Consider the following 25,441-nt stretch of genomic DNA (forward strand, 5'->3'; position numbering starts at 1 on the left):
AAATAGATTGGCCAAGAGAGGGAATGCACTATTGACCTCCTAAAATAAATGTCTGCAAATTCTCTTTTCAAAAAAACCTCAAGCAGAGTGTCCACCGCTCCGTAACATCAACATCCATGTGCATTGTGCAAATGCCATTTTGAATATTTTTTGGATACCTAACACTAAAATGTTTGAACACGGACTTATTTTGTAGCTATGAGATCATTAATATGAATTGCACTAGATTAAATTGGGTTTGGTTTGCAGTTGTGTCGCCCCCCCCCCCCAAAGTCCTCACACATAGATAAGAATATTGCATTTTGGGAAGCTTAATTCTTTATAGACTATTCCTGTAAAAATGTTATATGAATTGGAGTAGAGATAAACATCTATTCTCTGTGTTAAACAGTAGTGTGTCATTTCTAAAGCAAATGTTACAATCTAGGTGGTCTTCTAGTAAATTCTTAAAATAAGAACCTGAATTTTTAATTTAAAGAGGGCTAAACATTTCCATAGAGATACCTTTTCTAGAAGCAACCTTTTACTTTTATAAATGATCTGTCTGTTCAATAGTATAGTAATATTGCAGGCATCCTTTGCAAAGCTCAGGCATTGCTCATTATCATAATATTTCTGGATGAGAGGTTTGAAAAGGTTAGTCTTTATTCTTCAAGGAACCAATTCAGAGAAGCCATAATGAATCACAATTAGAAAAATCACAAATTTTATATTGATCAAACTCCAGTTGCTCACTCAAAGAATTAATTAGAAGGGAATAAGAGCAGCAAAAGTGCTGGGGAATTTTGAAGTTCAGAGTGCATAAGACAGCCTTGATACCCTATGTTATCCTGGCTGCTTCTCTGGGTAGACTTTTCGTTTTCTTTTTTGTTTCCAAATGTGTTTACAACTGTCCTAACCTCTTTATAAAGAACATTAAGATTTGTAAAAGGAGGAATGAACTTGACAGTGTTTATTTGTGGCTTCTGTGACATGAGGGAGAACGCAACTGCAACCGATCTCTGAAAGCAGAGCCACCAGGGATGCTAGGGACACCGGCGGGAGAAGCAGGAAGGTTCAAAAGGACCTCTTTACCAGGGAAAACTGAACATGGGGACATGATAGAATGGAATTGGAAAAGAAGAAGATGCAAGTAGAAAAAGAATAATATTGGCAGTAAATAGCACAGCAAATAACACAATCCATTTCCTGCCCATATCTAAGATAAACATTACTGCAAAGATAAACTGTTGTATTTTCCCATTGCACACTGTTTAGAGAGAGTTCTCTTGCTGTCTCAATCTCGCCTACAAATATAGAATTATGTGAGATATAAATGCATTATCTAAAATCTAGTTGCCATCCTTAGGCACCTAAAATGGAGAGTTGCACTGCATGCAGTGACAATTGCCAATATGTCTATGAACAACTTCTGAACTTTGCTTGTTGTGTTGTGGAGTCTCCATAAGTATCAGTTTCTGTTTTGATTGCACATCTATTTATTTTAATCTTTTCATCTTAACATTGGGCCAGAAATCAAAGACTAACAAACAGTGACGGTTTACATGGCAACAACCCTGTAAACATAAATAGAAAAGAATTGATGAGGTTGTTACTTTAAAAAAATGAGTTATCTGCTGAGGGATGCTAACTGTTTCTGATCAAGTATTGTCAAAGGCAATGGAAAGTACCTGTTGTGGTTTAGCCCAGGTCACCACACAGTTTCTGGATCACCCTCCCTCTCCTCAGTGGGATGGGGGAGAGAACTGTGAAGAAAGGAAAACTCATGGGTTGAGATGAAGGCAGTTAACTAGAATAGCAAAGAAAAATTACCATAATAACAGAATATAAGGATACTAAAAAGTACAAAATGAACAATGCACAATTTCTCACCACCCAACATCCCAATGACCGATACAGCCCATCCCAAGCAGTGATCAGGGAAACAAAAAACTGAGCAGCAATCAAAGGAACAAGAGGGAGAGAGTAAGGTACCCCCTCCTTGGGCAACCCCCTTTTATATGGTGAGCATGACATTTATGGGATGGAATACTCTTTTTGGCCAATTTGGGTCAATTATTCTGGGTACATCCCTCCCAGCTTCCTGCACATTAGCGAGACCCAGAAAGTAGGACAGTGTCCTTGGTCTCTTTAGCAACAACTCATAACATCAGTGTGTTTATCAACATTCTTCACACACAAAATCCAAAACGTACTGGCTATTGAGAGGAAAATTAACTCCATCCCTGCTGAAACCAGGACAGTACCTTACCAGGCATTGGAGGGGCTGATGGGCAGAGATATGCCTGGATGAACTGACCAGAACTGAAGCAGATTTACATGATTTAGAAGATATATGTGAAGGGAGGAAATTCTAGAGTTATAAATTTAGATTAATATATATCCCTGGACATGAAAACTACAAACCAAAGGAATAAAGCTTTGCTTAAACTACGAAATGTAAATGTAAAATGTGCTGGAGAGCCAAAGAGACACTGCTGAACCCTGGAGAGAAAGCCAAATTTCCATGAGTGCAGCATGGTGGGACTCAAACACCATGTACATCTGACCGTGTGAACTACAGTGGACCTGTGATACATGTATTTCACTGTCTGGGTTGACAGAACATGAAAGGTTCTTTGGTTTTTACTAAAATAGAGATATAAGTAGCCATAAAGTATAGGGATTCTGATTCATCCTTTAGTCTGCTACACTGTTTGAAGATAACAAAGAAAAGGAGTTTCTGTTTATTTGGGAAGTGTTGTCATTTCACATTACTTTCACAACAAGGCAGAGGTGAGTTGAGATGAGCCCCAGCAACAGAGCTGAAGATCTGAGCCTCCCCAGAGCCTGAGAGGTATCTTTGTTCTGTGCCTACACGCCCATGTGCTGAACCAGTAAGTGCTTGGATGGTAATTGTTCCGTGCCTTTATATGATAGATAAGGAAAGACAAATCTTGTTTTGCCATTCCCCTAAGCATCAAAGCTTAGCCTTGAAAAAATGTTGAGGAAAATAAATCCCACAGTTAATTGGCCACTGTAACTTTTAAGGGTCACAGCCTTACAGGTTTTACAGGCAATTCTTCTGGTTCATCAACCAGAAGTATAAGAGGGACAGGCGGCCGCCACTTCCGCAGTGACTTGTGCTCTGTCCGGTGTCACTGGGTTATTCTCCCTCAAGAAAACACCAGGTGTAAAACAACCCATTGTCCGTGCAGCTGCCACTGTGCTAGTGAAAACCTGTCATGATGTTGAAAAATGCCACCGATGACAATGGATGTGTTCCCCTTTCTTCTTGCTCCCTCCACTGAAAACTGTTAAAAGGTGAAGGCTGATGCCGTGTTAACAGCAGCAATGGATATACCAAGGTGAGGAACAAGTACATTCAGCGTGAATGATGGTTTCATATTTTCTCTACAAAATTAATGACTGATACAAATTGAGAATATCTCTGTAAATAAAATTTTAGCCAACCTACAAAAGCCCCCATGATTTGTTTGCCTGCATTTTATCTCTTTAGAAAGGATTAATATTTTGTGGTATTGGAGCTGTAAGTCTAACTAGAGACATTATTAAACATCTAGGAGAAAAAATGTAAAAAAAATGATGCATATGATGAAACTTCAAATCCAAAATGATGTTAGAATGGTATAGGTTGATCATTTTCTCATTAATCTAAAACTTTCATGCCATAAAATAGCCTGATCCCTAGAGGTACTGACTGCAGCTTAGCAGCTGTTTTGTATGCATATAGTTTATTTTTTTTCCAGCAAGATACAAATGAAAGTATGGTATCTTCTCCAGTGAAGTTGTATGAGAGAGAGTTGGAGATAAAAAGTAGACATGAGAGATACTTAAGAAAAGATTAATCACATCATGTGATTACAGCTGAACCAAACTCTGTGGTCTCAGTTCTGTGACGTTCCAGTCTTTGTGTTGCTCTAGGAGAGAGGGGTTGTGTCTCACTCTTGCTCATGAAGAGTCTTCCCTTCCTCATCTTCTCACACATTCTTGAACATCTCGGCTGTGTAATCTCTTCAGTATCGACAATTCAACACCAATCATGGCTTTCTGGAGATACTTCTTCCCTTCCTTCTGCCCCAACAAAAGGTCACATATCTCATGTTGGAGTGCCCCTGGCCTCCTTCCCTCCTCAGGACTGGCAGTAGCTTCAAGATCTGCTGCAAATCTTTCTCTGAATATTTCAGAGTCTGCAAGCTGTGCAAAGGAAGGGGGTGCTTTTTCTCTCTTTCCCCCTTCTGCTTTCATAGAAATAAATAATTTTCAGGAGCTCTGAAGCAGGCAGTTGCTGTATTCCTGTCCAAGCAGCTGTTTAGCAGTAGATGTAATGCTGTGGCCTGGATGAAAGATTGTTGTGGTTTGAACTTAGCCTGAAGCCTGCCTATTGAGTCTCATTGATCTGAAAATATTTATGTGAAAATAAGACACACGCACCCCATCCTCCCCCCTCATTTTCCAAGTTTCATTCCAAGGCTACTGTAAGAAATATGCAGGCAGCCCACAAGACCCTACTGTTTGACTAGAGTTCTGAGCTATGAGCCTGGTGACAGGGTGTTTGGTGGCCTGCAAGAAGAGTTGAGACTTCGCTGAGGACACATCATTCAAAAGCTTTGGAAATCAAAGAAGATCCTCACGGATGCTTGACAAAACTGAAATCTGACGCACTTTTATAGATGTCAGGATAGATGTTGGTCATTAGGCAGGGTTGAATATTTAAAGGATTTTAAAATATCATGGGCATCTTGAAAGAAAGCCTGAAATTGCCAATGGGGAGAAGGGAGCCTGGATGTGAGGCCGGTGTTGTAGCCATGACAACCAAAGCAGAGGAGATGTGCATGAAGGCAGACATTTGGAAGCAGAGCTGTGCAGGGCCTTGAAGAAAAGGCCAGATATTAGGAAAAAAGGTGGAGCTGGCTGCTGGTAGATAGACTCAAAATACAGGGAAGAAATTTGATCAGAAAGAGCACAGATGCGTTTTACAACGTGCTGTGCTTGTGAATGGTATATAGAGTATTTTATGACGTGAGAGGAGGATGTTGACTCTAAAAGGAGGAAAAAAACAACTGTAGAAATTATTTGAAGGGAGTGAGGTGATAGGGCTTCAGTGCAAGGGCAAGCATCTATGGAGTCTGCAGACAACGCTGTGGTATTGACTACGACACAACAGAAAGGAAAGGACAGAGATGGGAATGGAAATTAGAGGAGCCCGTGTTTTAATTGTGAGTTATTCCAGTTGGAAATGCCAGATGTGGTTTTGGCTGGACAGAAATCAGTTGTGAGTGCAGATGTGCTACTGAGCTGTCAGCAAAATGTTGGCAGTTGGAGAATGTAAATGGCTGCCACCTACCCAGGAGGGGATGTAAGCAAGGACAAGCAAAGAAGTAAATACTTGGCTACATGGATACATGTCTGGATTCTCTCTAAGCTCAGTCCTTGTCCTGCTATGTGATACTGAACAAGGAATTGATTATCCTAGGGATAAGGAAACTTATATTAGGATAAGTTTCTTGTCCCATCCTATGACTCTCACTGCTTACACTTGTCATATTGAGAAGACTTCTTCTGCCCCAGTGTTTGTATTACCAGTTCTCCAACTGGGTTTTTGCAGCTCTGTGGGTCCCTTTCTCACCTCTAAAAATGCTAACGTTGTTGAGTTTGCCTGCTCCTAAAATGTTTGACTCTAAGTCTGTGTTTGTTTGCTCTATGAATGTAAAAGCATTCTATATTTATTATACTTAGCAATTAAACATTCTTGTTTGAAAAAGAAAATTCTTCTGATCTGTTTGTTCTATAATAAATGGACATTTATTCTAGATGATCAAAGAGTTTGATTTTCTTTATTACGAAATAGAAATTAAAGCTACTGATGAAAAAACTCAATAACAATTCTGCTGTTTACTTAACCAGTGACCTTTTCATTTGTTTCAGCATCTTGGCCAATTTTGGAGAGGCTGACAACTCAGTCTCCTTCATCCCAGTTCAGGCTGTTATGTCTTGGAGAACTTTTCTGAGGTTACATATCCTCTGAATTTTTCATCTGACCTTAAAGTAAGATTACGTTTAGTTCTTGGCGTGTTTGAAAGCCTGTATTGCTCATAGCTGGTTACATTTTTGGTAAATGGATGTAAGCATTCTGGGGTGTTTTTTTGGTAAAAGGATGTAACCATTCTCTTTTTTTTTAATTGACTGCCCTGAAAAGCAATAAGCTGGAGTGCTCTTCAGGAAGACAGGGAGCTACACAGAAATTCAGGATAAATTCAGCTGAGCAAAAGAGAGATTAAGGCTACTCAATTTGTAGCTTACACTCACACCGTGTGCCAGCTGTGGCATCTGAGTGTGCCCTGCTTCCTTTCCAGGAGTTCAGTGTTTCACTGGAGAGATGGATCCTGCAGATCTGGCCATCTCATGTCTTCACATTTGCTAAGCTACTCTGGGCTCATACAGCTTTACATGCTGCTGGCACACAAATAATGGTAGACTCATGCATCTGACCTGTAATCTTTTTTTGTTTTCCTGTAAAGGGGCATGTATATTTGTTTGATTTCCCACAAATTCTGGTGTTGCTCAGAGGGCATATAGTATATGGATGCTGTGCCAGCATGGCTACCAGGCTTGATATCAGGTGACAAAATAATCTGGGAAATGAGTTGTCGTGCCTTCTGAAGATTTTGGTTTTCAGCCCTGGGCGACACCAGCAATAGTAATGTGAATTTATTTTTAAATATGGCATCACAAATTACAAATAAAATTTATATCTTTTTACCTGTTTAAATGCAAGCATGATATTTGTGGTATTTTGAAACAGCTCCTTTACATCCATAAATTTTGATGATAAGGTTACTATCTAAAGAGTTAATTTCTGTGAAAATCTATCCAGAGCCAGAATTCTCCTCAACTAGTAAAAAAACCAGATTGAGTTACTACTTTATTGCTTAATAACCTAGTGGGTTTTGCTTTGATATTTCTTCTTTTAGTCACTGAGAAAGTCACAGATTCTTTTTCAAGAAATACAGAGACTGGAGTAGGTGTTTCTTATTATTTCTTCAGATGTTTACATTTTTACCATTGGAGTTTCTGCTGGCCTAAGGAAAGAGCAAACTTACGACTTTGGTCTTGTGGCAATTATTTTAAATACTTTTGACTATCATTAGTACATGAACAGAACTTTATGCACTATCAATATTTCAAATGTAAATAAAATAGTTCTTTAAAAATGAAGATCACTTAAAACGTAGTGCTGCTTGAATGTTGAGGAGCCATTATGGTTAATAGCATTTTTAAACTATTAAAGTTGAGTGGTTACTTTTTATTTTGCATTTAGTCACTCATGGGAGACATTTATTTTGTCTCATACTCTGCAAATAGTGATGCTGTTAGTAGAGAAGGTTCTCATTTTGAATAATGGTCTCATTTATATAATATCCCTTAGTATAATATATTCATATCTTAGAGAGGAATGAAAATTCACAAACTGTTAAGAAGTGTACAGAAAATCAAATGAAATGTATGTCTGTAAAAAATCTTGGGGGAGGGGAAGCAAAAGGGTGAATGTCTTATTCTAGTAATTATTTGATTTAAAGTTAGCACCTTTTTTTTTTAGCAATGATTACATCAATAGGAAATAGTGATAATAAAAAAAATCATTTGTATTACAGATTAGATAAGATTTTTTGCAATATCCCTGGACAGTGAACTCCAGGACAATTCAGAATGGCTGACTGCATGAAAACGCAGAAAGAAATTATGGAATTAGATGCAGCAGTTTTTATAGCCCTGACTTAGCTTTATGTAGGCATTTGAGAGCCATTCTTGCTATTTTTTATTCACTTTTTATGGCTATTCCAGCATGTTCCAGTCATTCTCTTTTTATGCTGTGGTAGCACCAAAAAGAAAGGCTCATTTATTTGCTACAAACCTTGCAGAAAAATGAATAAAAGACTGATTCATCATTTGTTCCACACAGTGTATTTTTTCTATTACTTTTGGGTGCTTTGCCAAACGCCTGGGTTTGTGTTTCCTGATCCTGAGTACTTTGAAATTTGAACCAGAGAAATGGACAAATTATAGGTATAGGTGTATGAGTCTTTTTGGACACTCTTGATTAAGACAGAGGAGTTGAAGTGGGAACCAGAAACCGATAGGCATTTAGAAGTACTTAAATCATTGGTGAGGTGATGGATGTTGGGTAGATGAACATGCATACATATCTGCAAATGTTAAAAGCTGTATATTTGTAGCCACCTTCTCGAATATACAGCTGTTACTGCTATCAACAGGAGTTTGACCAGAATAGTATGGATCTCTACCTATTTAAGTAAATATTGCTTTTAAAACAGTTACTTACAGCTTAAAATTAGCATTGACTTTGCTGGACTTTGGAGTTACTGGAGCTGCACACGTAAAGTCCGCAACAAATTTTGGAGGTTTCAGTGTGTGCTGGACTCTGTGTTTTTCTTGCCTCAGATCATGTCTGAGGGCACAAATCAATGCATTGCAGTTTAAATCGTATTGGTATGATAAAGATTCTTTAGACGCAAGTGAGAGAGCAAAAAAATCTGCACTACAGGACTATCTTTTAATTTGTTACGCCATTGTAAATTTTAAAATATACTTTAGTTTTAAAGAAGCAAACCTTGCAAATTCCTCTTTTTCCTAAAGCAATCAAAATCTGTATGGATTCAGGCAGTATCTTTTTGAGTAACCACATATCATTTTGCTACCCATTTGTGCTTTGTAACCTTGACTTGATAAAGCTGTTTAAAAACTTTTAAGAAATCTTTTGTATGGAGGATTGTTAATACATGGAAAAGATCCTATTACTTTATCTAAAGACTAATGCACTACAGTAGCCTTTTCAGTGAATATAAGCTATCTTCTCCAACATGTCTGTAATTCTGTTAAATATCTATTTAAAAGATGTCTAACAGTGTTACTAAAGTGATAGATGTTATTTTTACTTTTAAAACTAAAAAGTGCAGCACCTTCTGAAACACTTTAAGATCGTTTATGTGCAAAATGAATGCATGGCATACTTTAAAGAATAGATTTTTTTTCACTTTGGTAATTTTTGGACTCTTTGAGATTGTTTCAATTGCTACAATAAGGGAATTTGAACTCCAAATAATTGGTCCAGTATTGTGAATTTTATGTGGAATCTATGGTCTTTTGAGCATTAAACATAATTGCTCTTAGCTTTTAGAAAGGTTTTCTTTCAATAGCGTATTTCTTCATTCTCATTAATGGAAATTAAATAATTTACTTTTTTTTTACTTGCAAAGTTTGGGCAAATTTCTGTCTAAATTAATATCTGTGATACCTGTCCAATTCATATATTACAGGTATTTTTGTATTCTAACCATTAGTGTAGCATACAAATGTCATAGTTAATTGATGCAATTTGTATTGTGCTGTATGGCTCGGTGTAAAATTTTAATGTAAGCAGGAATTTGTGAAGAAATTTCTAAAGGCAATGATCTGATATTAATACTCAAAATTTTTAATGAACTTTAGCATCTCATGTTATGTAGAGGCATAGACATACCTACTTGATACGTAATTTTCTCTATTAAAAGTAATTTTTACAGAAACAGAGGTATCCTGGAGGAATTGCTAGCCAACTTTCTTATTTCCTTTGCCTTCCACTCTCTATTAAAGGGCTTTTAAGCTAGTAGATTAATGGTGAATCTCACTTTCATAATGCAAATAAAACAAATGTTATCTGTACGATTATAGTTACTTGAGCCCCAAGGCCGTACTCTGTTACGTGCAATGTGCACTTCTCACTGCCAAGACATGGCCCTTGGCCAATGCACACAATCTAAAGAAGAGTTTATGCTCTGTACTCAGGTTTGCACTTTCAAATCACTACAGTTTTTTTATTTACACTGTGCACGGACAGTAACTGATGAAGAGTGGTTTTGCTCGTACACTATGGACAGTGTTTGGAAATCAGCATATCATCGGGTCCAAGATTTCTACGTATCTTCATCCATAGCAATGCTTTCTGAATTTGGGCTACTGGATTGTTTATTTTGGGAGCTCTTCCTGAAGCTGTCAGAGATACGATATCTGGAGTCAGGCAAAGTAACTTCTATGTTTCTTCTCTATGTGCAAGCTATCTTAGGGCCTTAGAAAGCCTGTGGTCAGTTGCCTTTCAGAAGTTTACCGTCACATCTTCTTACCCACAGTGTTGTTGTTGAAAAGAGAAGCCATGGATATACAAAGTGAAACAACAGTGCTGTACACTGATTCCCAGGAAGATGCTGTCTATTCCCCTTCCAAGTCACTGTCCCTGTTCCCACTCACAGACATAATTTTAAAATCACTGTTATTGGGTTAAAAAAAAAAAAAGAAAAAGAGGCAAATTTTTCTAAGCACAAAAGAAAATTTAAAGTCTAGGGCAAAAGTGTATTTATTGAAAGTGTCTTGCCAAATACAGTGCCTTAACTCCCAAGAAGTGCAAGAATTTCAAGACATACCTTTGCCAAGCATTCCTTCTTGCTTAAATTGTGTGTAGCTTCTGATTTAGTATGCAGGTTTTCTTGCTTACTATGAGACACTTATTTCTCCTTTAACAGAACAGGGCATCTGAGCCATCCCTTTCAATCCAGATACCTTTTTTTTTTAGGAGTTGCAGCGCTTGTGTACTTAATGTTATTGAACCTTGCCCCATGTGTGTGACCTTTGTGCCTAGCATCAGGCTTTTGACAAGAAAAGGGAAGTTTCCAGTGGTGGCATGAAATGTGGAAGGTTTATGGTTCTGTGTGAGGCAGTCTAGAAAGGTCCATGCTACCTGAATTTTTGGAAGATACAGAATATTTTATGTGATGGCAGAACATCTATTCATAGACCTTAATAGTGGGACCATTGTTCCAGGTTAACCTCTTCTTGCTAACTTAAGAATCCTTTTACTGGATGTGTGGATAAAAGAACGGAACTCTTTAAATTGATCATAAGTAGCTGTAGAATGTCTATAGAGTATACTTTTGGGGACACTGGAAAGCAAAAACATCTTGAGACTGAGCATAAATTCTGATAAATTAAACCTTGTCTATGATCTAGTTTTTAAATAAATTTTGCATAGCCTGCATGAGAATAAGGCTGTTCAGAAAATTCTGAGGATTAGGAGGTGAACGTTTCAAGTGGCCAGAGTGGAAGTTTCAGAAAAATAAAACCTCCACCCACAGCCACAGAATGACGGAAATATTTTACGTGGACATCAGGTAAAAGGGCCAACTGTGAGGGACTTGTGCTTTGTGTTAAAGCTTTTTCATAACTAAGAAGTGCAGCATGCCCTCCGGAGGAATTCAAACCATGCAAAGGCAGAGTGCCTCTGCATCAAAACACAGAGGAGTAGGGTGAATACGAGAAGAGCTTCTCTTCCTGGAAACTGTCCATAGTAAAAATACCTTTTAAAATAAATCTCCTTGATTACTAACCTCTGTCTTGTTACTATTTTGTGGTAAATATGGAACATACTGAGCAGAAAGAGGGAAGTGAATAAGTACTATGCTAAGCTTATGGACATAAGAAGATACTCATAGTGTCTGTCTTTCTGCATTATCATATGAAAGAATGGAGAGTTTATATTTACTTTTTGGTGACTAGGTGAATGCCAGTTTACATGCTCCTGAGGCAGAGAAAAATTAGACCACCAGTTCCCAGGAATGCTTAACTTCTCCCCTATCCCTCATTAAGTTTTATTACATTGCATCATGTAATGCTTACTGGAATTGGTCCCATCCACAGTTAAGAGTCTCCACCTGTGATTCAGGCTAATCCTCCAGCTGTGATTCAATCTGGGGTGGTTCAGGATCTCAATGATTCTGCCTGGTACTGGGTTTATGGAGAGTCACCAACAGCCCAGCTTTGCGGAGCAGACCCCAGCAAAATGGAATAGTGTTTGGGCATCTCAGAATAATGGCAATGATCAAATTGTACCTGGACTATCTATCTATAGTTCATGTAAAGTACCTTTACTTTGTTACAGCAGTGAGAAGTGTCTTGAATGTGCTTCTTATTCATAATTTACTGTGATGCCTGTTTTTATGTTTGCGTTACTGTATAGCTGGACACTTGGGCAAGATAAAGCACTTCCCCCAGGCTAGATAGTATCTCACTACAGACAACCTGGCTGGTGAATAGTCAGAAATGTGACATAACTATGGGAAGTTCTTAGGAAATGGAATTAGAAAATACAGTAATAGTGATGAGTTAAAAAAAAATAAATTTTGAATTGAGGTTCAAGGTACCCTACCAGAGGGGAAATACACATGTAGCCCAAGTGCTTTTTTCTCCAAACCAGAAACTTTTTAGCTGAAATCTAAGTTGCTTGGTACAAAAATGAATTAAAAAAAAATCCCTACTTTTTATCTGAGCAAGTGGTTCTTCTGATCCTGAAATTTATCAGTAGTGTAGTCTGACTGGTAAGTCACAGAATTTCACTGATTATCCCATCAGTAACCCTAGTTACTTGTGTTTGGCTAGCACTGATTTTCTAGGGTTTTTTTTTGAATCTGAGTTATCAGGACACAGGAAATCTACCACTTCTCTTGGTGCTTCCAGGAATCTATTGCTGTCATTGCTACTGTTATACCTTCCTTCCAGTCTTTATTTTATCTGGATGCGAATTCCAGTCATGGTTCCCTGTTACATTTCTTTCTGTGGAATTTGAAGAACCAATTACAGCTTGGTGATGTCTTCTTTTAAAAATGTTTAAATGCTGCAATCACATCTCAATCTCCTTTTGCTAACCTACACACACCAATTTTCAACCCTTATTGCAAGTTCTCCATCCCTCACATCATTTTTGTAACTCCTGGATCAGCTTTTGATATAAATTTAAAAACATGGTGACCAGAATGTACATGATGTCCCAGTACTGCTGCAGAGAAGGGTAAAGCAATCTCCTTACTACTGTAGGAAGTTAAGGGAGAAAATAAAATTTCTGGAATTGTGTCTTGTTTAGGAATGCTTGTTTGCTTAAGATTAAGAAGGAGATATGTTCCCTCTCCTAAACATATGAAAGTTTAGTTCTGCAAAGTCCTTATTCATCTGGCTAACTTCACCCATTCATTAGATCTGACCATGCCAGCATCACCTGATACACAACTGTGGCATGTGTCGATCTGCAAACTGACTGTAACCATTGAAACCTCTGAAGGAAGGGACTGTCATATAATAAGGAGTTTCTAAATAGTACCTGACACACTAGGTCCTACCCTGGTTGCAACTTTTAGGTACTATGAAAATATAAAGGTTAAATTTATTATGATAATAAAAGCATGTGGGAGCTGTGCTGCTGAAATCGATCAGAGTAAGATTAAGCAATAAAAAGCTGGTTCAAGGCCCACTGAAGTAAGGGGGAGCATTCATTGGACTTTGGATCAGGCCCAAAATTAAAGGTTTCCTTCTTAAAAGAGATTTAAAATTCACTATATAGATCTCCTATGCATTTTTTTCCAACGGTCTTTCAGAAATAACAACTTAAAAATCATCACCTTTCTTATGTTCGCTGTCACTTGGAAGTATATTTTCTTGATAAAAATGTGACACAAACTTAGGTAGTAAAAATAAATGTTTTCTATTTTGCAAATACCACCTGCACGTCTTAAAGCCAGTAAGATTCTGCATGCATCTGGAGGGGGGAGAGCTGGTGTATTGATCAGCTGAAGTGCTGCAGAGACTATAAACTGATAGTCAGAAGGAGGAAAGAGAAACAAAAAGAAATCACAGGAGAAGACATAGCAGCAGAAAATCTGTTGAAAATAATACACTGCTGTCTTCTTCTCAGTTTTTATCCCCAAATGAGACTATATCTCAGTCTGTTTCTGGTCAAGACCAAGTATAACAAACCTTTAACATTTGGTTTATATTTTTTTCCCCATGAAATTTTGAAGGAATTAGAGAGAAAATCAAGGCAGGTCTTTAAAAATTCTGATCAGGTTTCCTCTGGAGTCTTGCTGCTGGAAGAATGTCTTATGGGTAAATTTCCACTCTCTCAGCGGGGCAGTGTTTTGCATGAACCAACTCCCAGGAGAAAATGTTGTGTGCTTATTCTGTACAACAAGGCTCAGACAGGATCTCCATATTAAACTGACCAGAGGGAGGGAGGGGAAGCAGTTGACCTGAGGGTAAAGGGAGAGGGATGAGGAGAAGAAGACAGTGTTTATTTCCAAAGCCAGACAGTGCTATTAATAAAATTAAAAAAAAAAAAGGACAAAAAGGTCCCCTGAAATATTTGTACAGCTTTCCAGTGTGCTATGTTACTCACAGTTAAAAGAGTGTGAATATCACCTTACCAGAAATACGCTCGTTAAAGGTATGAGATAAAGCTCCTCAAACAAAAAATCCTGTGACAAGTAATATTTTTTTAGTCTATTTTAGAGAAAGTCAGAAAAATACTCCCCTTCTTTATTCTTTTACTGCCTGGACTTTAGACTTTTTTATGCTTCCTAAAAAATTGACTTAACTTTTCATTCTTTTTTGAACCCAGTTGGCAGAGCACACTGTCTCACTAATGGAGCTTGTTGTTACTGGGCTATTTCTTGGTATGGTTCTGTGATTCAATACTTTTAATTATCTTTTTATTACAACATGTACCAGGTCCTAACATACAGTAGATTTACTGATAAGGCCATATAGCACTTGTATTGTATCCATTTATAATCATTTTTATAATGGTATCTCACTAGTAAAATGTTATCTTATTCATTCAATTTGTGTGTAATAAATCAGCAGTCTGTTCGCTTTCTTCTCATGCAGAAGTATAAGTATGTACGACTGTGTGCGTGTACTAAAACCGATGATGTTTCTTGCATACAAATGGGTATTAGCTTAAAAGCATTTCATTAATGAAAGTGTAGTTGTTTGTCTGTGACCCGAGTAAAATTAATACCCTAAATAAAATAAAATAACATGGGACTTTATTCTACCTCTCACAAGTCCTTTGAAAAAATGTATCCAGCCTGTTTTTCCATGCTATTGTTCCCATATTACAAATTGCAGACCTAAATAATTGTAAATGATACATGATGCTCTCTTTCAGTGTTTTTTCCACTGCATAAGATAAACCAGGGATGTCCTGATTTAAATTTTTTGCATAATACCACTGAGATGCTGCATTAGCTAGCTGTGGAAGTAGCAGCAAATCTCACTCTACATATATGCAAACGAGGATGTATTTAGCTGCTTACACTGCATTGATATCACATTTAGAAATGCATGATACACATAATGAAGTGATGCTCTATGCCCTTGCTTTAAAGGTGGTCCCTAGAAAGCAGCACTTACATTGTACCTCCTTTCAGAGGAACCTCGGTCAGTCTACAAATATCATGAGGATGTGATGACAAACACAAAAATACCTCAGATTTAGTCTAGATCCTTTATAAGTGTAATTACTCCCACACAGATAGTAGAAGTTTGAAAAAAGCTTTAAAATATTTGGAGAAAGTGCAGAATTAGATATTTCAATCTTCTGTAAGAACAAGCAAACAAAAAGCCCTCCATAATTCTGTTTGTTCTCTACACAACCATTCTTCCCTGTAGAAGAATAATCCTAATAACCATACTACTTAGACTTTAGACTACTTTAGACTGGACATTAGGAAGCATTTCTGTAGTGAGAGGGTGGTCAAACACTGGACCAGGCTTCCCAGAGAGGTGTGTGATGCCCCAAGCTTATGAGAGACATTTGGACAATGCCCTTAACAACATGCTTTAACTTTTGCTCAGCCCTGAATCGGTCAAGCAGTTGGACTAGATGATCATTGTAGGTCCCTTCCAAATGAAATCCCTTCCCTTCCCTTCCCTTCCCGACAATTGAAGAGTAAAATCCACACATTATCAACATTTTTAGGAAAATACAAATTGGAATTTGTTGCTAAGAAAGCAAATGTATAGCTGTGACTGTTATGGGATGGACAACTTATGTCCTAAACATGAACTGCTTCACCAAAAACCTATATACACTAAAGATAGTGAGAGTACGCCAAGGTGGTCTTCTGATAACTTTTCTCTTCGATCCACATCTTTAAGTTTTCCTCTCCTTCTACTGAATACTTGATCAAACCATCTTCTAGTTAGTGAAATCGGCCCATGCAGCTATTACTTCTCTTTGGAATCATCTGATGAGTAAATGAAAATGGAAACTACAGGATTAATTAGTGGTCAAATTTACTCTATAGATTTCTAGCATGATTATTTTGAATGCGAGAAGCTGGGAATAAAATAAGATTTAGAACTGATTATCCATGTCTGTGTATCTCCATTGTTCTAAATGGAAAAATAACTTGTTCTTGCATGAAAGAAGTGCACGGACTTTATTTCTTGATCAGAAGTGCGATGTGTACATATTCTGTCTCTGAGAGCAGGGTGACAAGTGTTTGCATTCGCTCCAAGAATTTCCTACTAGTTTTCTCACTGGAGACTGCAACTGGCATTAGCTTGTGACTAAATATTCCTCAAAAGCAAGAACCCATTTAAGAAGAAACTGAAGGATTTGAGCAGAAAATTAGGTGTTTCTCCTTGGGGCAGAGAAATTTAACAACCTGTTATGGTAATAGACCTTCCTCCTTCTTATTACTTGGTTTTGGGAGGATATTTTCTATATTTTTAACTCCTATAAGGAAAGCAATTACTTTACTTGTGACAGTTGAGCAGTGAACATGGTTCATCTGCTTCTGTTGTAGATTTGTGTCTGGCTGTACTCCTATCTGATCGAATCTCTAAGAGATACAGGTCAGGCTCATCTTGCTATGGTAGCAACCTCTGTCTAGGGACAAATTTTAACTTCATTTTATGGGGTCCAGACAAATGTATAATTTACTTATATGTTTATTTTTGATGTTATTGAGTATGGCATGTTAAAAGATAATCTGCAAAACCTGGTTAAATAATAATATCCTTAATTTTTTTCTCTCCAAAAACTAGTAGTATTTTTCTTCCTTCCTCTGAAAAAAAATTTCTGAAAACCTTTAATTTTTTTCCTTAGTTACATTTATATTATTAGCCTCAGTAATTAAATCCTTAGGAGTTCAAACTGTTGAATCTCTATCTATGAACTGCAATTCTTAATTTAGAGTACAGTGTGAGCTAATCAATATCCCTACAGTAATCCAGTTCTCATTATAAAGGTCTGATCCTTCTCTACTGGACTCAGGAATTGGTTTTCCTTCACAGCACAGGCAGGATCAGAATTCACTCATTTCTCGACCAATGCTATACCCTCCGATAAAGACAACAGAAAATTATATTGGCGTGTGTATACAAGATATTTGATGGTATAAGTTATGACAGGTTTTAAATAGATTTGTCTGTCTGTTTCTGAAAAGACAAGTTTGCAGGAAAAGCTAAGTAGTATCCTTTAAGTGTCCGGCACATTAACTGTTGAAACAGGATAACTAGGCTAAATTGGTACATTCTCATCCTTTTCCTCTGTATTTTCTTCTGTCTTCCTTTTCTTTCTAAGTATTTCAGGAAGCGTCATAAACTCATAACAATAGTCTTGCTTTTAAATAATAATAATAATAATAATAATAATAATAATAATAATAATAATGATGACGGTGATGATGATGATGATGATGATAAATAAAACTGGAGAGGGGTGGGGGTAGGATAGAAATTCAGATTTTTGCAGAGAGCCAAAACCAAATCATCAGATCTAAATACAGGTAGGGGATTAATCCAAGCACAGAGGCTCAGTTACCTTTCCCACATGAGTAGAGTGAATTTTAAAAAAAATCTCCAAAGCGAGAAGCATTTTATTGTCTAAACCTCAGGTTTTACGTGTACAAGTGTTTTACAAAATACAAGAATGAGATAAAAGAATCCTATCCTAACCCTTTCTGTCCAAAGGATTAATTGTTTTTGTTAATTGCTTCTCAGTCTGAGTTCAACTGTTTGTATACAACCTTACTGCCAGCTACCTTGAAATCTCTGTGAAAGAGATGCCAAACCTGGAATCCTGGGCATATGGATCGATCATGCTATTGTATTTTATTTCCTTTCTGTAACCGAGTCCTGGGTCTCCAGGCAGCAAAGTATTTAACATTACTGTGAGTAAAGTGCTTAAGGTTTAAGCACGTGCTTAGGAGCTTTACTGGATCCATGATACAGTTAACTAACTGACAGACTTTGAAATGTTCAGAAAATTAACTTGTTATTCAATAACACTGTTTTGGAAAGAAAATTTGTATTACTCATAAGTATTACAGGTAGGAGGAATTGACTGATAATGAACGTGACAGATCACTGCTGCACAGTGATCTCAGATTGTGTGTTAGGATAAGCGGAATACGTGTTGTAGTACGGTCAAATGGAGACAAATAAGGGACAAATTCAATGCTTGGAAGATGGAGACTCCGTTGTGGGAAGCTGTGGCTTTAAAAGGCTTTTATGTTCTGCTAAGTAATCAGCTAAAAGTTAAGCTACCAGCTAACATAGTAGGGAAACTGAAGTGATATTTATATATATATCAAATGAGGAAATCTCAAGTAAAGGATAGGAAAATGATTTTATTTTCGGCGGTCTGGTGAAAATCTAATGAGACCCTGGGTTCACTTTTAGTGCCCACTTTTCAAGAAAGACAATAATACTTTGGAGAGTGTTAAGAGAAAAAAAGAGAAAAATGGTTAAAATATTTTATTTTTAAAATACACTTTGCAATGAAAGAATCTGAGATCTCCATCTGTTTTCTTATCAGAGGAGGTTACTTAGTCCTGGTATATATGTACTAAAATAGAGAAGAAAATTCTAGAAGGTTACAGACAAACACAAAACAACACTCTGAGGCTGGAAATTGAGGGCACTTTCTTAAATTAACCATTGTAATATACTTTTCAAAATCCATGGAACAACTTACCTAAGATTTTTAACCCTGTGATTCCCTCATGCAGAAAACATAAAAATAGGCATTTTTGTTAAAAATCTGTGCTCTGTGGTTTTTCTTTGGAAAAACATCTGCGTTCTGAGTTACACAGAGGGGTCAGCTTTCATGACAGCAGTGCCTCTTTCAGCCTTATCTTTGTCTGATAGGAATCTGTAGAAAGCAGTTCAGTCCCTGCTTTTAAGAGAAAAAGATCATACTAGTTTTCTCTTTGAGGAAATGAGAAATGCCTGCATAAAAACAGTAGGTACCTTCCCCTCTCAAAGTCTATGCTACGTTTACACTAAAACGTCTCGTAAAACTCTAATTTCCTTTACATGCATGAGGAAAAATACTGAGATGGTATTACGGAAGAAAGGACATTTTGTCTTCAGGAGTCAAAATGGCACGGCAAAGAAATGCAAACTTAAAGCCACCTCAGATTAACCAAACAGATGTCTGAATTAGCTGAAAATACTGTGACTTGAAGTACTGTGGGACACAGGTATGATCTTCCCTGACGACGGCTGTGGATAGAGCTGCCCCATTCCCTGGGACTGCCACACTGGAAGGTAAGCAAGCCTTTCCTTTGAGTGCCCAGCACGCTGCCAGTGATGCCGGTCAGCAAGGAGAGAGCGGTTCAGCTCCATAAAGTAGCGATGCTCCAGCACTATCAAGTATAAATGTCCTGTTTTTAAGAAGGGACAAACGCCTTAGGAACTGCAGCATGAAGGCACAGCTGTAGGGATCTTTATTCAGTAAAAAATTTGGTACTAGTGCTCAGTGAATCGTATTCTGAGGATGTGGGCGCTGTGCTCTGTTGCCTGGTGTAAACATGCCCTCAGCGTAAGTAAAGTGTGCCCTGAGCTGGCTGCTCTGCGCCATGCGATCAGGAGTAAGGGAGATTCTCTGATGAAAGCATCATTGCGCGTGCATAGTTATCTGTGACTCAGTTGAGTCTACGCTTGAGAGATACCCAGTGGCAAGGAGTATAAGCATTTACAGGATGGTGTTTGTGATTGCTTTTCCAGACCCCATAAATGGCACAGTCCCATGATTGTTTGTTGGGTTTGATAATAGTATCACTAAATCCAGTGCATGTAATACTGCAATTACTTTCTTACAAGGTTTACTTTTTGTACTTTTTCTTTGGCAATTATTTCCTGATTCACCTCTGTAGCATTGAATTTACACTTCTTAGAGCTGACTAACATAAAGAAGATGCGAAGTGCCTGCATCTTTTCCCTTGTTTTTTCCTACAAGTATTTCATGCAGAACAAAAGTTCTGCTTAAAGACATTAGGTGGAAAACTTCCACTTGTTTTTAGAAAGGCTGTTTGATATTGATATTTCTTTATGTCTCTGAGTTCGTGGGAATTTCTTTTAATTACAATGCCATCTTGGCCTGTTAAGGAATTGCCTAAATTATGGGCTAAATTGTACAGAGATCAGAGAGTTAGCATGCTTCGTTTTCACATTTTGTACTCAATGCTCCTACTTCAGTCTAAGACTGCTCATCTTTTCCTCTCTTCTAAAATTACAGAAACGTCATTGGGGTTTCATTGTTTTCTTTATGAATGGTTAATACAGATGAATCTAAGGCCAGAAGAAAATAGCCAGGTTTTAACATCATCACATTGTCATATACCTCTATCTTAAATTATAGAGGGAAGAAGCTTCAGAAATTGAAGTCCTTTAAAGAGACTGATGGTGTTTAGGCTCGATCCTGAATGGTACTGAGCATTCTTTCCCCAGTCCCATAAACTCTTAACTTTTAAGCTCTCTGCAGCTGTCTTTGTGTTTTAGGTCAAGCATGTGTTTAAGTGTTTTGTTGGATTTGGGCCAGAATGCTCAGCATTATAACTAAAGAGGTTTAACCTATGGAATCTGGATCCCTTAAACTTGAAATCAGACATCTAACATTTCCAAGATCAGCAATTAAAATAACTTTCAGTCTCTCTTGGCTAAAGTATTGATTAAGAAACAAATTTTAATCATCATCAGTTGTGCTTAGACTCTGATCTTGCAAACAGCTGCACGTATGCTTAACTTTATTAACCCATAGATTTCAGTGTTAACATGTGAAGTCTTTAAGTGCTTTGGATAGAAAATCATCTTTGCTATTACCGTGTCTCCTCACTGCGGTTTTTTCACAAGGAGTGCTGTATGGTTGAGGTCTTCTGGTGAATGGCAAAGTATTTTAGCCCAACTTTAGAGATACCTCCTGCCTTCTCTGCCAAAGTTTGACTTTAGTTCTGATAAGCAAGGAGGCATTTTCCTCCTGTAGTTTGTAATTTGGCAGGGGGATATTTTACCAGTTGTTAGAAGAGAAATGAGTTCTGCTTCCTAGTCAGGACTTTATTTTCATTGGATGAGAATGAGAGCAAATATTTGGACATAAATGTTTTATGGCAGTACCATATGGTCCTTGGTATTTTATTTTTAATTTTTTGCAGTTGCATTAAAATTCCTTTAATATTACCAACGTATTTCATTTAAAAGATAAATGCTGCATGTAACCTGAACAGCTGTTTTTCCTAAATTTACTCTAGCGTCAAGAGTTTCACTTCTTTGAAACTCAGTGGTTTATCTGAATAGACAGTTTTATCTCTGGATTGCTTGTGGAGAACTTGCTTCTCTTTCAACTAATAAGTACCATGTCAGTTCTATTGCATTGTCACGCCTTTGCTCTTAACTGTAGTTTGTGTTTAATTTTGAATAGCAATCAGTGAAATTAAATAGTAGGTTAATATGTGTTGCCAGAATTTTTTTCCCCTTGACAGGAATGGCACTGAATTAAATGCAAAAAAAATCAATCAAAAAAAACCCTTTTCCATTCTTTCTTTTTCCCCTTCCTCTCCCAAAGTAAAAATTTCCTTTAACTGGCACTGAAGACTCCAAACTGAAGATTTACCTTATTCTCTTCTCCCAAGGTAGTACTACAGGGGAAATGAGCTTCAAAATCTGAAGGCCCTTGCAGCACCTGGGGACTTGCTGGGACAAATGAAACACACAGGGGTTTAATCTTATGAATATCTTCACAGAAGAAAAATGTTAGGTTGGAGTAAAATTACTATAAAGTTGTGACTCAGTATTTTCCAGTGTCCAACAGCATGCATGCTATTTAACAAAAGCAAATAGAAAGTAAGAGCTGTACCCAAACAGCTCATGTGTGCTCTAAATCATACCCTAATAAATTGGGGGAAAAAGGGCAATGCTGGCATTTAAAAGACTTTTTACCTTTTTAACTGTATCTGACCCACTATCATTTTTTTTTCTCTTTTAAAAATTCTGGGTTTTTTTTTTTTTTTTTGAGAGGGAAGGGAGGAGAAGAGTAAGATTTCATATCAAAGTCTAATTTTCTACTTATATTCTAAAAACTTATTTTCTGTAAGAAGTTAATTCAGTAATAGTCACCAGATGGTGTGCAAATACTAATGAGAGGATGTTATGACTCTTGGGTTCCTTGTGGAGGTTGTAGGAGTCGGCATCTTGCCATCAGAAAATAGATGCTGGGGGAGTAGAAGTGCTCCCTGGGGAGGATGTGACTGGACCAGCAGGGCTTCGTTTTTGTTGCTGCTTTGTTGGTGGGAGTTCTACGAGTTGTAGGAAACTTTCTCTTCATTAGTTTTAATGAAAGAGAAAATGGTGGGACATGGTACTCTCTGTCACTACTTTGAAGACTATGATTAATCTTTGTTTTCATTGAACCTGAGCAAAAACTTAATACGATTTTTAAAAGTGAAGTAAGGCACTACTGTAGCCCAGATAGATTTGGAGTTTGGGATACAGAGCGAGATAGTCATTTATGGGATAAAGAAGCAGTTATTTTGAGGAAGAGGGGAAATATTCTTGCTTTTTCTAGTGGAATACTTAATGCTACCTCTTTAGAATGATAATGCTGTGTGTTCTATGCCATATGATTTATTGCTAGTTAATCCATCACATCTGTTCTCTGTCCCAGTGGCAGCATATAAACATTGTAAGGCAAGCAAGATGAAACAGAGCTCTGGGATGTCTTTTATAACAGATCTATGTAAGTGTGAAAGTAGAAATGTCTGTTGATTCATAGCAGCATGCTAAGGAGCTTCTAGTCAACAATGGGCACTGACATGTCAATTCTCTTGTGTGACTTGGGCTCTTTTCCCATCCACTCACTCACTCATCCCCAGAATTTACACTGCCAGACTGAAAAGGAAAAGAAAATGTTGACAAATACGTAACGCTGTCTCTTCCAGATACATTGCATTTATATTTGCCAACAGCAGAGCTACTGACTTCAGCTATTGAAAAGCCTTGGGCCATGTGTGTTCAGGGGCTTAGTAAAGAGATGCAGAGTACTGTGCTGCTATGGAGAAGTCTGATGCAGGGTGGTGGTGTCTTATCTGAAACAGTTTGTTGGTCTTATTCAGGTTCATGAAAGGTGTACCATTTTATATAATCTGTGATATTCTTTCAAATCCTTCCTGGTGAAAACTGTTAGATAGAGAGACCTCGTGTGCAGTCTTGACATTCAGGATTGGGGCATACTTGTGAAACACCTTGGAGGACTGCATTTCTTCTGTTTTCAATGATGGATATAGTTAAATACCTACTGTTGTAACCTTTTAATGAATACTAATCTTACTCAGAAAAATAGTGAAAACACAGCAATTTTTTATGTAATAGCTTGCTTCTGAGTCTTGAGAAGTATACCTGAATATATGTACACCTACAGAGAACAAATTGATCCACTAGGTATGTCAACTTCATTAAGAAACAATTAAATTATTTTAAGAATAATATTGCCTATATTGATGGCATCAGTAAAGCATTAACATGACACAGCAAACAGGACGAATTTAAGGAACTAAAAAAATTGGACCGCTTGACCAATGTACAGATAGAGAAAGTAAGTCTTAGTACACCCCAACCTTCACCCCTCTAGTTCAGGCTTGGGTATATTTTAGTCTTGAATGCTTTGAGTGAAGTACACTGTGATGTCTTCTGGTTCTAGGTTCAGAAAACCAAAGAAAGCTATTTTGTGAATATGATTCACTAGCTTCTGGAGTTTGACAGACATCTTTCAGAAATACAAAGAGATATTCAAAAATATTTTTCTAAACCCAAATTCTGTTTAGTTTCCATTTTGCTTCAGGCCTACATAAATTTAAGACACATTAGCTTGTATAATCCATGATATTTTTTTTCTTTTCATTCTGTTAATCTCTACTTGTAATTGTAAGGTATATGTCAAAAACTAGAATGTATATTCATATCTTGCCAATCATATTTTTGTATTCTCCATTATCCAGGTGATTTAAATGGAGACCAAGGTTCTGAACCTTAGAACTACAAGCATTTTGCTATCTTAATAGCCTGCTATATCACAGACTCCCATTGTAGCTGCCTGAACAAATCCTGCATGCATAACTGGCATGTCAGGACATAGATCTGGAATCTGCTTCCATTATCATTGTGATGATATTTATGAAAAAAAAAGAAAAAAAAAAAGGAAAAAAAGTTTGGCAACTTGTATTATATGGAGATAAGGACTTGATCATTGTGTCAGCAGTTGTTGGCAAATAAGTTTGTGGAGCTCCTCAGCACCCCAACAGAGTTTCTGTTTGCATCTAAATTAATATGTAGAGATGAGAGAAACAACATTCTGCTGAACTTCCATTGAAGTTTCAAATGGGTTTGAATGGGAAATTTGGTAATCACAGAATCATGGAATGGCTGAGGTTGGGAGGGACCGCTGGAGGTCATCTTGTCCAAACCTTCTGTTCAACCAGAGCCACCCAGAGCAGGTTGCCCAGGATCTCGTCCAGATGGCTCTTGGATGTCTCAAAGTATGGAGATTCCACAGCCTCTCTGGGTAACCTATTCCAGTGCTCAGTCACCCTCAGGGTAAAAAAGTGTTTCCTGATGTTCAGAGGAACCTCCTCCGCTTCCGTTTGTGGCCATTGAGTGTTGTCCTGCCACTGGGCATCACTGAAAAGAGCCTGGCTCTGTCCTCTATGCACCATCCCTTTAGATATTGACATACATAGATGAGATGTCCCTGAGCCTTCTCTTCTCCAAGCTGAACAGTCCCACCTCTTTCATATGTGAAGTGCTCCCATCCTCTTCGTGGCCCTTTGTTTGACTCTCTCTGGTATGTCCGTGCCTCTTTTGTACTGGGGAGCTCAGAACTGGACACAGTACTCCAGTTGTGTCCTCACCGGTGCAGAATAGAGGGGGAAGATCACTTCCCTCGACCTGCTGGCAACACTCCCTCAAATCAAATCAAATAAAATCAAAATAAAAATCAAATAAAAAAAAATCAAAATCAAATAAAATCAAATAGTACTTCTCATGATTGTATTTCATTGTACTAGCTGAGATACAGTGACATCTAACCTTCTCACACCTTCATTTTTTAAGTATTTTAAATCAGCTTCAGTCTCTGATCCCTTTTCAGCTCCTGCTAGATTTTTCATATGGCCATCAGAATAAGAAATTACGCTTTATAGTAGTCTACTCTTTTCAGTTTGGGAAGTTATAGAAAACAACTGTTATGCATATAAAAGCAGTTTGTACACTGTTTCATTTG

The sequence above is a fragment of the Chlamydotis macqueenii genome, chromosome 4 (genome assembly GCF_036417535.1).
Source record: "Chlamydotis macqueenii isolate bChlMac1 chromosome 4, bChlMac1.mat, whole genome shotgun sequence".
Taxonomy (NCBI): domain Eukaryota; kingdom Metazoa; phylum Chordata; class Aves; order Otidiformes; family Otididae; genus Chlamydotis; species Chlamydotis macqueenii.